General features: G+C 43.1%; 1 protein-coding gene and 1 long non-coding RNA gene across 5 annotated transcripts in view; one reads left to right on the top strand and one right to left on the bottom strand.

Annotated features, from left to right (window-relative positions):
* ERAP1 (endoplasmic reticulum aminopeptidase 1) overlaps positions 1–3278 on the bottom strand; it is a 40195-nt gene extending 36917 nt beyond the window's left edge. The window contains exon 1 of one of the 4 annotated variants that reach the window (XM_042250779.1): positions 3234–3278. The gene's annotated coding sequence lies outside the window, so the exon portion shown is untranslated. Of the gene's footprint in view, positions 1–1846; positions 1932–2498; positions 2609–3233 lie in introns of those variants that run through there. The other 3 variants (XM_012178990.4, XM_004009090.5, XM_042250778.1) reach the window with 3 other exon arrangements.
* LOC121819684 (uncharacterized) lies at positions 766–16391 on the top strand. The gene is made up of 3 exons (XR_006060041.2): positions 766–845; positions 945–1280; positions 14873–16391. It is a non-coding gene; the product is annotated as an uncharacterized LOC121819684 (long non-coding RNA).
* The last annotated feature ends 1198 nt before the right edge of the window (positions 16392–17589 follow it).

The following is a 17589-nucleotide window of genomic DNA, read 5'->3' on the forward strand; positions in this document are numbered from 1 at the left end:
ACTGAGGGACAGGATGTATCAGAATGGCTGCCAGGTTTCTAGAATGGACATCTGGATGGTGGTAGGTTTTCTTTATTGAAATGGAGAAGGCCGGAGGTGGAAAAATTTTTAAAGGGAGGAGAGGGAACCAAGACTTTATTTTTTAATATGTTTATTTGTGATGTCTATGAGATGTCCAAGGGGAAATATCAAGAAGGCAGTTAAATATACACAGACTGAGACATAAGGGCTTTAAAGGAATTTCCTGTTCTTGACTGTACTCCTTTAAGGTTTTAAGAAGTATCTTCCTTCGACATCTGATCTTACTAAATGTTCTTTGACAATCAATGGTGTGGATTAAAGTGCCGCAGTAACAGAGTTCCTAACTTTATTTCACAGACAGAAAGATTTCAAGATACTAACTGCCTTTGGTGATTCTGACTTCTCCCACTCACACAGGAAGTCAGGGCAACTGGTCCTGGGCTGTCTCCTCCTTCCCTTTTTGGGACACCATGGAATGTCAAATCCATCATCAAGAGGTAACAAACAGGCCTTCTTCCAAAGGCTCTGAGCAATGAAATTAACAAGCACTGATGACAGCTAGTTACCGGTAGTAAATACTTCTAAAATGTTGATTCAGTTTTTTAACATATTAGAACTTTTCTATTTAGGCCCACCTGAAAATGTGCTGCCTATCAGTACCACTACAACTCCGTGCAAAAAGAGACAAGCTGGCCAATTTTTCAGTTTTTTTTTTTTTTAAGTTGTTGACTCCATCCTGATTGTGAGCAAACACTTCAGGGATTTAGTAGAAACCAGAGCACTTCTTTCTGAACCTGGCCTCACAAAGAACCTCCAAAAAAAAGGTAAGGAAGTGTCTGCATTTTCTCCTTCCTCCCGAAATTAACTTGCAGGCCCACCAGGCTAGTAAGACACCAAGAGGGAATTTTAACTTGCTCCAACAGGAGGGCCTTTAAACTCAGTAAACTCCAGGCTGAGCCACAGCAAAGGGAGGACAGACAACTATTGGCAAGAAGTGCAGAAGAAGGGACAGACTTGAATTGATCTGCTGCTGGTAAGTTGCTTCAGTCATTTCAGACTCTGTGTAACCCCACAGATGGCCTCCTACCAGGCTCCTCTGTCCCTGGGATTCTCCAGGCAAGAACACTGGAATGGGTTGCCATTTCCTTCTCCAATGCATGAAAGTGAAAAGTGAAAGTAAAGTCCCTCAGTTGTGTCCAACTCTTAGCGACCTCATGGACTGCAGCCTACCAGGCTCCTCCGTCCATGGGATTTTCCAGGTAAGAGTACTAGAGTGGGGTGCCATTGCCTTCTCCACGCTTAACTGTCCTTGCGCCGACATCCCTGCGCCTGCAACTCACCGAACTCAGGTTCGTTTTTCCAACTACTATCGGCCAGGTGCTCTCTTTGGCCAATCCCCAACCCTTCTCCCCCGCCATCCACCCACCACCTCACTTGGCCCTCCTCTGGAGTCCAGAAGGCGAGGCTGGCAGGAACCCAGCTTCAAGGAGAAGCGCAGAGGACGGTTCCTGCCTGCCTGCCGGGAACTGGCGGGGCTTAGGGGAGCTCTGCGCCCCTGGCCAGCCCCCGGTGCAGAAAGAGGCAAGGCCACTGTTGAGCCTGAGCCAACCCCACCACCCTCCCCGCGGACACGATCCCCAGCCTCGCGACCCACCCCGCACCCCCCGGGCCCCACTTCGCCGCTGCACCGCCCCCCCCCGCCCCCCCAGCGCTGATTCCCTTCCTCCCCGGGTCCCTGGACCGCCACACACCTCTCGGCACGGAAAGGATGCCCTGGCCTCGCTCTTCCCCAAAACACTCAGCCTCCCCCCACAGCGGGACGTACTGGGGTCTCTCTCACTCAGTACCTGGGACTCGGGGACCACGCCGCTGTCACCTGCCCTGGCCGCCCCGGGACCGGGACCAAAAGTGAAAGCGAAAGTGAAGCCGGAGTGGCAAGCACAGGCGCGCGGGGCGCTGGGCCGAGCCCTGCAGGCGCAGGGGAGCCCCCATCGAGGGGGTGGCTAGCTGGGGCAGGGGAAACCCGGCAGGACGAGCAGACCCCCATGTTCCCAGGACAGTTCAGTTCAGTTGCTCGGTCTTGTCCGACTCTTTGCCACCCCAGGGACCGCAGCAAGCTAGGCCTTCCTGTGCATCACCAATTCCTGGAGTTTACCCAAACTCATGTGCATAGAGTCGGTGATGCCATCCCAAGACAGGGACTCACAAAACAATAAGGCGAACGGGGCAGAGGGAACCAGCGGGCAGAAGCACCCCTTTAGGGATGCAAATTATTTTCCCTGCATTTCTCTGGAGATGGGGGGGGGGGTCCCCCATAGATTAGCCTTTGGGGCAGCGGAGGTTTGGGGACATAAGGAGAGGGCTGGTACTCTTTGAGGGCACTTGGGTGGAGCCGAGCTCCCCTCTTTCCCCCCGCCCCTGCCCCGCCTGAACCAGCTCACAGCGCCGTTGGACTCAAGGCATGTCCATCATCTCACCTCCGCAAATGAGCCGAGAGCCCCGGGCTCGCCTCAGAACGAAGCAGGAACCCAGAACTGCTCTGCAAAATGCTGGCTTGTTCAGCGTTTCTTTGCAGAGACGTTGGGCTGCAGACGCGGAAGAGGAAGAAGAGAGAAACAGGCGCAGAACTACCCCACCCATACAAGCGGCCCTCGGACCCCGCGGAGACGCTCCACCCACATTATAAGTTTCTCCCTGGGCTTCCACATGGCTCCGTGGTGAAGCGTCTGCCTGCTATTGCAGGAGACATGTGTGCAAGCCTTTATCTCAGAAGATCCCAGATGCCTCAGAGCAGCAGAGACTGTGCGCCCCAGCTACTGAGCCTGTGCTCTGGGCCCAAGAGCTGCAACTACGACCCCAGGCACCCCGGCTACTGAAGCCATTGCGCCCCAGAGCCCCGGCCTTGCTCTGCAGCAAAGGAAGTCTGTGCATTGCAACTAGACAGTAGCTCCCACTTGCTGCCACTGGATGAAAGCTCATGCAAGAACAAACAGTCAACCCAGCCAGTAAAATAAATCTTAATAAAGAACTTACCAAAGTTCCTTAAAAATAAAGAACTCAGTAAAATTCCCCCTACTTTTTCAAATCGAATGACCATTTCTGTGCTCCCCTTGGAACATTAAGACTGGATGAAATGTCCCAAGAAGCCCACCTTTAAACAATTGAGAGTAAATGGGGTAACAGGCCAAGAAGACACAAATGTTCCTACTCACCGAATGCTGCCCTGGCCTCTCTCAGATCTTTTTCTCAGTAAATACAGGCTTTCTCTTCTCACTTCCTTCTCTGCTGCCTTGTCTTTGAAACCCTGGGGTTCTAAGTTACTTGAAGAGCATTTCTCAACTTCTTTTCCCCCTCAATCTTATGCCTCCTTTTAAAAAATACAATTTTTTTTCTTCTGCATAGTCTCTCCAGTCAAGGTTATTTTGTAATATAAAATTAACGCCCTGTCCCCGAGCCCAACCAGAGAGGGACCAAGAGAAGTATTTTCACTAAAATTCAACCATAAAACCAACTCTGGGATCAGGTAATTTCTGCCTGTTTCCCACGATCACATTGTACTCATGGTTCCCAGGCCTCTGGGTGTCAGGGAATGATTCCAGTTTGCTCAGATGAGAGCTACTGGTCCAGTAAACTCTTGCATTTCTTTGTTTTCATATTTGTATTTTGGCACTTGGTATTTCCCTTCAGTTTCTAATAAGCTTAGTTTCTTTGAAAAGATTTCTTGATGGTCAGAATGGAAGGAAGTGAAGGCACCAAACAGGTGGGAAAGAAAGTGAAAGTTGCTCAGTTGTGACAGACTCTCTGCAACCCCATGGACCATGGAATTCTCCAGGCCAGAATATTGGAGTGGGTAGCCTTTCCCTTCTGCAGGGGACCTTCCCAACCCAGGGATCGAACCCAGGTCTCCTGCATTGCAGGCGGATTCTTTACCAGCTGAGCCACCGGGGAAGCCCAGAGGGTGCTCTAAATGACCAGTTAAGGCAGGGAGAGGGGAATTCTTTTACCCATACTGGGCAGAAGGGAACTGAAATGTCAGTAAGGAGAAAGCTGGCCACCAGACTTCTTTCTCACAGCCGTTCCCTTGCCCAGACTTTAGACTCAGTTACAGTGCTAAGATTCCCTCTTCAGAATCCAAGGACACTACAAATAAAACAATTAAGACAAGGATTTGGCAGCATTCCCTTCCTGTTTCAAAGCTCCAGCAGGGATCTGTGGGATGCAGACCTTGGAGCGAGGACTTTAAACTTGAAGAATTCCCATTTGTAGAGTCCTTGAGATCAAAAGTTAGCAGCCACCAAGCTCAGAAATGGTCTTAGAGGGAAGTGGCCAGAAAGAAGGGGCATCTAGGTTTATTGATTACTTACCAACTGTTAGATATTGTGCTAAATGGATTTGTGTGTATGTATGTATAATTTAATCTTTTCAGCAATCATGTAATGTAGGTACTATGCTTTATAAATTTAGAAAAGTAAGAGAGATTGGCAACTTGCTAAAAAAAAAAAAAAAAAAAAAAAAAAAAACAACAACCAAAATTTGAACCCTAGGTGTGTCCATTTGAGTCCAAAGAACATGTTTTTTCCACTGACTCACACCCCTTCCTCAGCTAGCTGTTATGTACTCCCCACCCGCTTCACCCTGCCACCGCTTCACTTGGCACTTCTAGCTTGGCTGTCTTCCAAGCAGCCCCTGGGAATTTCCCACCTTGAAAAACCTTCCTGGAGCCTCCCCATTTCCTCTGGTGGATATTCGGTTATGCTGCTCCACCTCCTGGTGGATATTCAGTATATGCTGCTCTATACAGCAGTAGCTTAAGAATCCAAAGCTGTACTCCTCGCTCATGGTGCACCATCTGTAGGCAGGGTCCTCTGCCCTGCACAGCCAGCTGGAGGACCATCATCCTGTTGGTACATTCATCTGAAGCTTTTGGCCTTCTTGATCACCGTGGCAAGGAAGAGTAAGTCCAAAGAATTAGGCATCAGCTTTTCCCCACCTCATTGCTGACTAATATATATCCCTTCCACTCACATTTCATTGACCAGAACTAGCTACATGGTCTTCTGCAAATACAGGGCGAGGTTGGAAAACACTAATATTGTCCTCTACACAGTGTAACAGGGTCAGCGGAGTCTTACCTTTCAAAAGTTCAGCGTCCTTAGTCTCAGACGGAGCCTGGGAGGAGGAGGAAGTCTGTGTCAGGCTTTAGCCACTGCAACACATACAACCATGGCTTCAGTTCAGTTCAGTTACTCAGTTGTGTCCGACTCTTTGGGACCCCATGGACTGCAGCACGCCAGGCCTCCCTGTCCACCATCAACTCCCAGAGTTTACTCAAACTCATGTCCATTTAGTTGGTGATGCCACCCAACCATCTCATCCTCTGTCGTCCCCTTCTCCTCCTGCCCTCAGTCTTTCCCAGCATCAGGGTCTTTTCCAGTGAGTCAGCTCTTCACATCAGGTGGCCAGTGTATTGGCATTTCAGCATCAGTCCTTCCAATGAACATTCAGGACTGATTTCCTTTTGGATGGACTGCTGGATCTCCTTGCAGTGGCTTATTGTTGATCAGTTCTCTTTTGCCAGCTTGGATTCCAGATGTTGATCAAGTAGTGTTCAGTTTTGCTCTGATTAATTGCATCAGTTCTGTCTTCATTCAGTTCAGTTCAGTTCAGTCTCTCAGTTGTGTCCAGCTCTTTGTGACCCCATGGACTGCAGCACGCCAGGCCTCTCTGTCTTCATTAGCTTTTGCAATTAATGTCAGCATTGGGTTCATTTCTTCTCTTTTGCTGCCAGAGTTGCTACCATTTGAACCTGTCACCACTTTCCTTTTCAATGTAAAATCTTACCCATAATCATGATGTCAAAAACAGACAGAGCTGTTCTGATGAAGAGGAACAAACCCGCCCGTTCAGTCCTTGCCAACTGGCTCTCAACTCCATTCCCACATCTACCCCCTCACACACACTGTGAATGCTTAGGTACCTCCATAGGCTCCTATGACCCCAGAACTTAATTTTATAAACACCACCTTAAAAAAGAATAAAACAAACAAGAGCAATGTCCCTCATTCTTGATATTCCTGATATCTTGATATTAACAAAGAGAATGATAGTTTTCTCCCCTACAGGCCAAATCACAAGCCAGGCCTACTCAACAAAATCTATACCATTGTACTGAAAATCAAAAAAAAAGGAAGAAAATATAGATGTTGAGTTAAAAGAAACACTGCTTCAAAGAAGGCCAGTGACCCCACAACAACTAATAAATCCCTCTAAAACATTGTGGTTTGAAAGTATTTACATGTACTCTATCTCACTGAATCCTCAGAGGGTACCTGTATAGGTGGATTCTATTAAGAGTGAACAACAAGAATTCTCAATAAGTGATCAAAACTGCAGTCAGACTGCTAGGACTCGTGGAGAACTTTTTGGGTGACTTGAGGACTGATGACTTGTTTCCCATTCTCCCCACCCTAGACATCTATTTGACAAACTTCTGCCACCTAGAGTAATCTGAGCGTGCCCCTAGTTCCTGCAGCTTGACGGAACCCAGAGACCTCACCCTCTTCTGTCCCTCTTCAGTAAAGGACAGGCCGACCTCACCCCTCTCCAGCCGACAATCTGTATTCCTGCATGTTTTCCCTCTGTTCATTTCAACTAGGAAGTAAGTCATCATTAACACACGTTTTTAAGCTTTGCACTTCTTTCATTACTGTGAGGTTCAACATTACACTGAATATATGTTGATTAGATGTTTTACTTTTTATTTCCTATTTTGAGAATTATATGTTTATGTTTGTTGCCCATTTATCTACTAGAAAGTCATTACTTAGTTACATAAAAATTTTCTATGACACTCAAGAGAAATCCCTGAATTCTATTAAAAATGTAAAATATCACAATCAGTAAGGTTTGTTGTTTCAAAGCAATCCTGCAAGTATGTCTAAACGAATCATGTCAGTTTATTAAAATCCCAGACCTGTACCTGCTTTGTTAAGTTATTTGAGATGTTGGAGTTTGTTTACCAGATATTGTTAACTTGAACATTAAACAAATAGTGGTTCAGGAAAACTGATATTCAGGTTTGATCTTGTTTATGGCTCTTTCTGCCACAACAACTGAACATTTCATCCAAAAGAAAAAGAATACATGTGCTTCTCAGCCATGTAATTAAAAGATGCTTTCTCCTTGGAAGAAAAGCTATGACAAACCTAGACAGCATATTAAGAAGCAGAGACATTACTTTGCCAACAAAAGTCTGCATAGTCAAAGCTATTGTTTTTCCAGTGGTCATGTATGGATGTGAGAGTTGAACCATAAAGAAGGCTGAGCATTGAAGAACTGATGCTTTTAAACTGTGGTGTTGGAGAAGAGTCTTGATAGTCCCTTGGACTGCAAGGAGATCAAACCAGTCTATCCTAAAGGAAATCAACCCTGAAAATTCATTAGAAGTACTGATGCTAAAGTTCCAATAACTTTGCCCACCTAACTCGAAGAGCTGACTCATCAGAAAAGACCCTGATGAAAGAGTGAAGGCAGGAGGAGAAGAGGACGACAGAGGATGAGATGGTTGGATGGCATCACTGACTCAATGGACATGAGTTTGAGCAAGCTTCCAAAATGGTGGAGGACAGGGAAGCCTGCTGTGCCACAGTCCATGGGGTCACAAAGAGTCAGACAGGACTGAGTGACTGAACAACAACACGTTCTTCTCAAGGGCACGTGGAGCATTCTCCAGGACTGATCACATTCTGGACGACATACTGAGCCTCAGTAATTTTTTTAAAAAGTGAAATCATATCAAAAACCGTTTCCAACCACAATACTAAGAGATTAAAAATCACTACAAGAAAAAAACTAAAAAACACAAACACGTGGAGGTTAAACAATATTTTACTTAAAAAGCCAATGGATCACTGAAGAAAGCAAAAAGAACCTAGAAACAAATGAAAATGAACGCATAAGCATGACGACCCAAAATTATGGAATGCAGCAAAAGCAGTCTGAAGAAGGAAGTTTATAGCAATACAACCTTAACTCAGAAAGCTAGAAATCTCTCAAATAAACAACCTATCCTTATACATAAAGCAGTTGGAGAAAGAAGAGCAAACAAAAGCCAAAGCCAGTGGAAGGAAAGAAATAAAGATCCGAGCAGAAATAAATGAAATGATGATAAAGAAAACCACAGAAAAGATCAATACAATTAAAAGCTGATTCTTTAAAAAGACATGCAAAATTGATAAATGTTTAAGCAGACTCATCAAGGGGAAGAAAGGGGGGGAGAGGACTTAAATCAATAAAATTTTGTAGTGGAAAAGGAGAATTTATAGTAGACACCACAAAAATGTACAGGATCATACGAGACTACTACAAGCAACTATATGCCAATAAAATAGACAGCCTAGAAGAAATGGACAAATTCTTAAAAAGGTAGACTCTCCCAAGCATGAAGCAGAAAAGCTAGAAAGTATAAACAGACCAATCACAGGTACTGAAATCAAAACTGTGATTTTAAAACTCCGTAAAACAAAAGCCTGGGACCTAGCAGCTTCACAGGCGAATTCTATCAAACACTTGGAGAAGAGCTAATACCTATCCTTCTGAAACTATTCCCAAAAATTGCAGAGGAAGGAAAATTCCCCAGCTCACTTTATGAGACCACCATCACCCTGATATAGCAAAACCAAACAAAGATACCACAGAAAAAGAAAGTTACAGGCCAATATTACTGATGAAAATATATGTAAAAATCCTCCACAAAATACAAGCAATCTGAAACCAGAAATACATTAAGGATCACACACCATGATCAAGTAGGACTTATCCCAGGAATGCAAGGATTTTTCAGTATCCACAAACCAATCAATGTGATACACCACATCAACAAACTGAAGAATCGAAACCGTATGATCATCTCAACAGATGCAGAAAAAGCTTTTGACAAAATTGTACACCCACTTATGATCAAAGCTCTCCATAAAGTGGTCACAGAAGAATCTACCTCAACATAATAAAGGCCATGTATGACAAACCTATAGCTAACATCATACTCAACAGCAAAAAGCTGAAATCATTTTCTCTAAGATCAAGAATAAAACACAGATGTTCAACCTCACCTCTTTTATTCAGCATATCTTTCAAAGTCCTAGCCATGGCAATCAGAGAAGAAAAAGAAATAAAAGGAATTTAAGTTCGAAAAGAAGTAAAGCTGTCACTGTCTGCAGATGGCATGATACTGAGAGAGTCAGTTCCTAGGCAGGTTGATAAGAAGTCCCGGGTCCCCAAGGAGGAGGAAGGGGTCTGCGGCTCTCAAAGGGGAGATAGGGGTCTAGAATTCTCAAGGTGGAGGAAAGGACAAATATCTCTTTTTTTTTTCTTTTCTGTGTTCCTTAGTCACATAAAATGTTTTTTTTTTTTTCCTAAGCCTAGAACTGATGATTATACAACAAACAACTCAGTTTAAACTCTCTACTAAAGGATTATATAACAACATGTATCCTGCTTGAGGACAGTTTCTTCTTCCTGAAAACCTTCTGGCTAATCCTGTTATCTTAAAATGTAAATTATGGGAGTGGGTCTAGTAAGATCTTTACAACCTTGAGATATTCTTTCGATTTATTGCAATAACTAATTAAAAAATTATATGACTCCCTTGCTTAGACTAGAGAGGGGGGCACTCTCCATCCCCCTTCTGATGTCTACATCAGAAGTTTTCTCAGTCTCTTTTCACTTTACTAAAACTCTGCTATACAAAACCTCTTGAGTGATCAAGCCTGGTCCCTGGTCCTGAAGTTAAATCTTCTTTGGAGATCACGATTCCGACACCATAAGCCATCAATGCTATGCATAGAAGATCCTGAAGATGCTACCAGAAAACTACTAGAGCTCAGCAATGCATTTGGTAAAGTTACAGGATACAAAATTAATATACAGAAATTGTTGTGTTTCTATAAACTAACAACAGAAGATCAGAAAGATAAATTAAGGGGAAAATCCCATTTACTATTGCATCAAAAAGAATAAAATACCTAGGAATAAAGCTACCTAAGGAAGCAAAAGGCCCATAATCTGAAAAGTATAACTTGCTGGTGAAAGAAATAAAAAATGACACAGATAGGATATGCCATGTTCTTAGGTTGGAAGAATCAATATTTTAAAAAATGAATATACTACCCAAGGCAATCTACAGATTCAATGCAATCTCTATCAAATTATCAATGACATTTTTCACAGAACTAGAATTAAAGAAATTGTTAAAATTTGTAGGGAGACAAAAAAGACCCTGAATATCCAAAGTAATTTTAAGAAAAAACAGAGCTGGAAGAATGAGGCTCCCTAACTTTCAACTATACAAATCTATAGTCATCAAAACAATGTGATACTGGCACAAAAAAATAGAAATATATACCAAATGGAATAGGATTAAAAGCCCAGAAGTAATCTACAATCAATTAATGCACCTATGGTCAACTCCTACATCTACAGTCAACTAATCTATAACAAAGGAGGCAAGAATATACAACAGAGAAAAGACAATGACTTCAATAAATGGTGCTGGGAAAACTGGGCAGATACATGTTTAAAAAAATGAAGCTAGAACATTCTTTAATGCCATACACAAAAATAAACTCAAAATGGATTGAAGATCTAAATGTAAGACCAGATACTATAAAACTCCTGGAGAAAAACATAGGCAGAACACTCTTTGATATAAATTGCAGCAACATCTTTTTGGGTACACATCCTAGAGTAACAGAAATGAAAACAAAAATATACAAAATGGGACCTAATTAAAGTCAAAAGCTTTTGCACAGCAAAGGAAACCATAAACCAAACTAAAAGACAACCTACAGAATGGGAGAAACTATTTGCAAACAAAGCAACTAAGCGACTGACAAGGGCTTAATCTCCAAAATTTACAAACACCTCATGCAGCTCAATATCAAAATAAATAAATAAATAAACAATCCAGTCAAAAAGAAATGGGCAGAACACCCAAAGAAACATTTCTCCAAGGAAGACATACAGATGGATGGCCAATAGGCACATGAAAAGATGCTCAACATCACTATTAGAGAAATGCAGGTCAAAACTACAATGAGGTACCACCTCACACCAGTCAGAATGGGCATCATCAAAGTCTATAAACAATAAATGCTGGAGAGGATGTGGAGAAAACAGAATTCTCCTACCCTGTTGGTGGGAATGTAAGTTGATACAGGCACTATGGAGAACATTATGGAGGATCCTTAAGAAACTAAGAGTGGAGCTACCATGTGACCCAGCAATCCCACTCCTTGGCCTATATCTGGAGTAAGCCATGGTTCGAAAGGATATATGTACCCAGTGTTCATAGCACCACTGTTTACAATAGCCAAGACGTGGAAGGAACCTAAATGTCCATTGACAGATAAATGGATAAAGAAGATGTGGTACCTATATACAGTGGAATATTACTCAGCCATTAAAAAGAATGAAATAATGCCATTTGCAGCAACATGGATGGATCTGGAGATTATATCATACTAAGTGAAGTAAGTCAGAAAGACAATTATCATATGATATCTTTTATATGTGAAATCTTTAAAAAATGAACTTATTCACAAAACAGGAACAAATTCATGTTTACCAAAGAGTTGGACAAGACTTAGTGACTGGAAAACAACAAAAAGCTGAGAAAAACAAATGAGTTACCCAGGAGTGAGCATGTTCTTTGCGTATTCCAAAAGAAATAATAAAAATATTGGTTTGAAAACATAGGTTGTTGTTCAGGCATGTCCGACTCTGCAACCCCATAGACTGCAGCTACCCAGCCTTCCCTGTCCATCACCGTCTCCCTGAGCTTGTTCAAACTCATGCCCATTGAGTCGGTGATGCCATCTAAGCATCTCATCCTCTGTCGTCCCCTTCTCTTCCTGCCTTCAATCTTTCCCAGCATCAGGGCCTTTTCCAATGAGTCAGTTCTTCCCATCAGGTGGCCAAAGTATTGGAGCTTCAGCTAATTTCCTTGACGTGATGGGAGTGGATGCCATATCTTAATTTTTTGGATGTTGAGTTTTAAGCTTACTTCTTCATTCTCTTCTTTCACTTACATCAAAAGGCTCTCTGGTTCCTCTTCACTTTCTGTCATAAGGGTGGTATCATTTGCATATCTGAGATTATTGAGATTTCTCTCATCAATCTTGATTCCAACTTGTGCTTCATAGAGCCCGACATTTTGCACGATGTACTCTGCATTTAAATTAAATAAGCAGGGTAACAATATGCAGCCTTGACATACTCCTTTCCCAATTTTCAACCAGTCTGTTGTTCCATGACCAGTTCTGTCGCTTCTTGACCTGCATACGGGTTTCTCAGGAGGCAGGTATCCCCATCTCTTTAAGAATTTTCCTGTTTGTTGTGATGCTCACAGTCAAGGCTTTAATATAGTCAATGAAGCAGAAGTAGATGTCAACTATATATTCTAAAGAACCAGAGTATCATGCTACCAAACAGTTCTCATGTTCTCTCACATGAGAGAGGGGAGAGGAAAATGCCTATTTGCCACATTAATATTACTGTACACTGTACATTTAGGTATTTCTGTCATTGTAATCACAGGATATGACAGCCTATCCCATTGAGGCAAGAAGGATATGTAGCTCTGGGGAGTGATTGATGAGGGAATACTTGATCAGAAACTAAGGAAGGACCTTGACTCCAGAAACGAAAGATTTGATTCTTCATTTTGCTGAAAATGTGAATATCTCCCAAATAAGAAATGAGAAATTAATAGCAGGCTGAAAATGTTCACTGATGGAAAATGAGTCAGCTTCTATCAGAAGAACTTATTCCAAGCTCAGAAGAAAGATGACATCTGAGATTCTAACCACTAAAGAGATCAGAGCTCAATAAAATGATCTGAACAGTAAATGGATTTGATAAAGAAGGTGACCAAAGTTAGAAAGAGCTTATACAGGATAGGGAATGTATTAAAGGTCCAGGAATAACCCAAAGTCAAAGAGTCCGGGCAAGATCTGAGAAGGCCAGGGCAGCTGCAGAGCACTGCAGAGCTGAGTCACTTGGGTCCAGCACCAGAGATTCTGGTTGTTCAGTTGCTAATCTGCTTCAGCGGAAGGGCCACAAGGAGGGGAAGAGTCCAGCGATGAGTGGGTGGCTCAACCAAAGATGTCAAAATGAAACTCGAGTTAAATTAGTGAAAATACTGGGCTCTTCTGTTTCTGTAGCATTGTGTTGGATTTGTTTTCCCTCTCTGAGCTTCCCAGTCCTGGTGGTGGTTTGCTAAACTTTTACAGCATCTATATTAGCCTAGCCGTCCAACAGTCCCCTTTCTAAAGAGTGAAAACTGAAAAATCGTAATACAGTACAATTTTATATTACTCATTTAACCTTTGTAGTGCACTAGTAAATAAAATACCCAAACTACTGAAATTTCTTTTTTTTTTTTCTTTACCTTCCTTCCTTTCAACAGATATTAATTGATGCAGTGAGTAAAGAGAAGCAAAGAAATGCACCAGAATAATTTTAGGGTAGTTGTCTTAGCAAAAGATTCCTTACCTCCACCATGAGAAATTCTGATTCAACCGATCTTGGTTGATATATACATTAAATTCAAGGGAAAGTATAAACTTTCTCTGAGAGAAAAAAAAAATTTTTTTTTTTTTTCGTTTACACTGCTGCCCTGAGGACAAAGGGCATTCTCCATACCTTAGCTGGAAAAGTAGGAGGATTAGTGAACTCCTGAGGGCCAGACCTCAAAAGTTGGCAGCACCAGCTATTTGAGTTCTGGAACCTGGGAGGAACTACTGAAAATAATGCAGATAGAGGAAGAAAGAGGCGAACAGTGTCTGGAGTCTGCTATGGTTGTTGACAACTGTCTAGAGCGTTCCATCAAACTGCCCTTTACCAATGAAGAATGGGAAAGTTTCAAGTTTGGAGATCAAAATATGTGCATTTAATGCTGGGAAAGGGCCAGAGAGGGCATTCTCTTTGTGGGTTTGGTTTCTGAATCCTCAGCTTGTGAAAGAGGCTGTACAGGGAGAAATTAATACATGTGAACTGTTTCAAGAGTTCGAACTTTAGGGAGAAAGATGGCCCCCAGATAGGAGGACTAAACCAGCAAGGAGACTTCTGAAAAACAAAGTGAATGCCTCCCTGATGGGGAGGGGTAGCGGGGGCCGGGAGGGGCAGAGGGCCAGCATAAAGCAGGCCCCCTCACTGGCAAAGTCAGAGCACAAGGGAGCCCTCTGCTGCTGGGCAGGGCCGGGGTGTGAAATAGAATGAGAAGGGTGCCCAGTGGATCTGGAGACGTGAATGGCAGATCTCAGCATAGGTATATTGAATAATGGAGTGTGTCCCTGGGAATCTAACTAACCACAGGTCAGTTAGGGACGGTGATCACCTTACAACTGACCAGTGCATTGAAATCAACCAACAATGCCAACCTCACTTCAAGCTTTGTATCCATGTAATTACAAAGATGAGAAAGAAAAATAAAATTGCCAAAAAGACCAGTGACATTTTAAAATCTAACCTCTATGCTGTATCAGTCAGGTTCAGTCACAGAGAACTGAATCTATTCAAGCTATTTAACCAGAAAAGGATTTATTACAGGCTATTACATAATCACTGGGAAGGCTTAAAACACACACACTGGAAGGAGCTTCCAGAACAAATCCCAAAGCCAGCATGTAGAACTTGGCCACCAACAAAGCTGCTTCCCTTGCCATGACCCAGCTATCTGCTATTCTGGGCAGCAATTACTATAGCTGCTGGCTCCTGAACTATGTCGGGGATGCTACAGCTGTCCCAGCCAAACGAATAACTCAAGCTTTGCCTCTCTCCCCACTTAACTCAGTTCCAGATTCAAGTCTCCTACCAGTGCCCCTGTTTGGCCGAGCCTGATGGACATTCAGAACCTGGAGCAAGGGCCTCTGGGAGATGAAGTTTTTGCTTGCCAGACTCTGCAGTGGAGTAAGGAATCCTGAAAAGGGGCTGGATGAGGTACTGAGTGAACCAGATACAATCTAGACCCCTGACGTTAAACGGTGTTGAGACTGAACAAATGAAAAAGAAAGGAAACAACTATGAGGAAACCTCAGGGAATTTTGAGTGTTTTTATGAACAAAAACATAACTGGGAAATCAATGGTACATTTAGATTATGAGAGGCTTGGGGTACTTTGGAGTGGGATGAGTACTGCTGTGATGTAAGCATATTGTCAAGCAACAGGGCATGATGTGGTATCTCTGAAATGTCTCTAGGCCCTCATTTTTTCCCCCCTTTTGCCCATTCAGCACTGGCTCTTCCCCTCCTTCTGGGAAATACACAGTCATGTGGCTCAGTGTGAGTCAGAGCATCTGCATTCTCTAGCTAGAGTGATTGGTCCAAGGACTGGCACGAGACTCAAGCCAGGGCAATCAGAGGCCTTGCTCAGGCTTATTCTGGCTGAGCTCCAGGAGAAGCCTTGAGCGTCCTGCCCAACCATTCAGAATCCACATCCCAGTCCACGTCTGCTGGTCTCAAGTCAGCGCCACAGGCGCAGTCAATTTCTGAGGTGGCAAAAGTGAAACAATTTGAAGCTGCCTTCTACGATTTCATTAAGTATCTTAAAGGGGTTACTTAACATTCCAAAATGCATTTTTGTATATTTCATGGGAAAAGTGCGTACTCAAATGACGTTTGAGACTGAAGTCTTACGAAAATATGCTATCGTCTAAAAATTACTAGTTTTCCTTAAGCTGTTGATGAAAGCATAAACCATGAATAAGACCACATGAGGGTTTTTTTACAGTGAGTCCTATAAAACTGTGACTATTCCAGAAAAAGAAATTTTCTTTCACTTGTCAAAAAAAAAAAAAAAGACTCATATCCTTTGTGAACAGGAAATTCTGGTTAGTTGCCAGATCAAATGCTCTTTTTTCACTTTTTACCCTGTTAGTTTTTGTGCAGCATTTGATGTCATTTATAACCTCTCCCTTGTGTAACAGGAGGGAAAGAGGCAGGGCACAACTTTTGAAAGAATGACATAGCCCAAGGACGCAATGTAAACTGATTAGAATCACATGGGACCAAGATGGCGGACAAGACTAGACCTTAATCCTCAATCAACAAGTGAAAAGACACACCCAGAGGCGCCATGAGAGCCCTGTTAGATGACCAAGGAGTGGGCAGTGGCCCAAATTCTGGAAATCTCCACTCCTTCCCCAAAATAGTTGGAATAACCCTCCCACTCATTAGCATATGAAATTATCCAGCCTATAAAAACTAACCACTCCAAGTTTCATGACTGTATTCACCCTCTGCGATGACCCACACTCCATCTGTGGAGTGTGCGTCAATCTCTGTACCTGAATAAATCCACGTCTTGCCTATCACTTTGTCTCTCACTGAATTCTTTCTGCGAGGAGACATCAAGAACCTGAGCTTCATTAGGTCCTGAAACCAGGTACTATGAGTTTTGTTGGGGTTTGAGTCCCAGCCACATGGGTACAAGTCCCAAGCAAGGTTTTGGCTGGGTTCGAGTCCCAGCCATGTGGGGTTGAGTCCCAATCGGAGGTAATAGTTTCACTTGCAATCTCTTACCTGCCTTGGTTTTAGAGATACCACTCTTACATTAATAATTTCAAATGTATTTACTTACTTTGATTTCTCTCCTGAACCGTGTATCTCTATTAACACTACTTATTTTGGAAAGTTTTCAACAGACTCCAGAAGAAGCTGCCCTCATCCCTCACAAGCCCATAACCCGCTTCTATCTTCCCTTTTTGATTCCTGACCCCGTTGGTGAATCTATAAGAAAGGCAGGACTCATCATTCAGTCCCACGGACTTGAGGAAAACGCAAGACCAAGTAAAGGGCAAGGCACAGAGGGATTCCTTGTCTTTGACCAGCTACTGATGATCATGTCTTATACCTGGATGAGTGCCGAAGTCAAAGCAGGTAGAACAAGTGTCAGATAGGTAGACCAGGAGAAGGAGTCCAAAATGGCAGTGGCTACAAGACAAGGAAGAAAAACGCCCTCAAAAATAAAGCAAAAGAAGGTCCGAGGACCGGAGTGAGGACCTCAGGTAAAACAAACAACACTCCTGGCTGGCCCACTTTACATAGGACAGGCCCAGGGAGAGATAAACATATACATAGAGGAGCCAGAGCCAGCTCTCTCTCTCCTGTGCGCTGGGGTGCTCTTCTCCTCGTGTCTTTAGATCAACGTGCCCTCATGCCTCAAAGATGGATTTTCCTGCTACCTTCTAAATAAAGTAGAGCTGTAACACTGATTTGTCTAAGAGCTATAACACGGTCCATTCAAGACCCGAGAGCTGTAACACGCCGAGGGGGCTTTACTGTCCGTCACTCCAAATCTTTGTTGTGACAAGACAAAGAATCGAGGAACATACACACGTCTAACCCAGGAGCTCCGTGGAAATTAGGAGATAAAACATACAGCTTACAAAGGAGATCTCAAGGACCTAAACGGACATTTCTCAAAGAAGACATACGGATGAATAACAAACACATGAAAAGATGCTCAACATCCCTTATTATTAGAGAAACGGAAAGCAAAACTGCAATGAG

This window comes from Ovis aries, chromosome 5 (assembly GCF_016772045.2).
Source record: "Ovis aries strain OAR_USU_Benz2616 breed Rambouillet chromosome 5, ARS-UI_Ramb_v3.0, whole genome shotgun sequence".
In the NCBI taxonomy this organism is placed as follows: domain Eukaryota; kingdom Metazoa; phylum Chordata; class Mammalia; order Artiodactyla; family Bovidae; genus Ovis; species Ovis aries.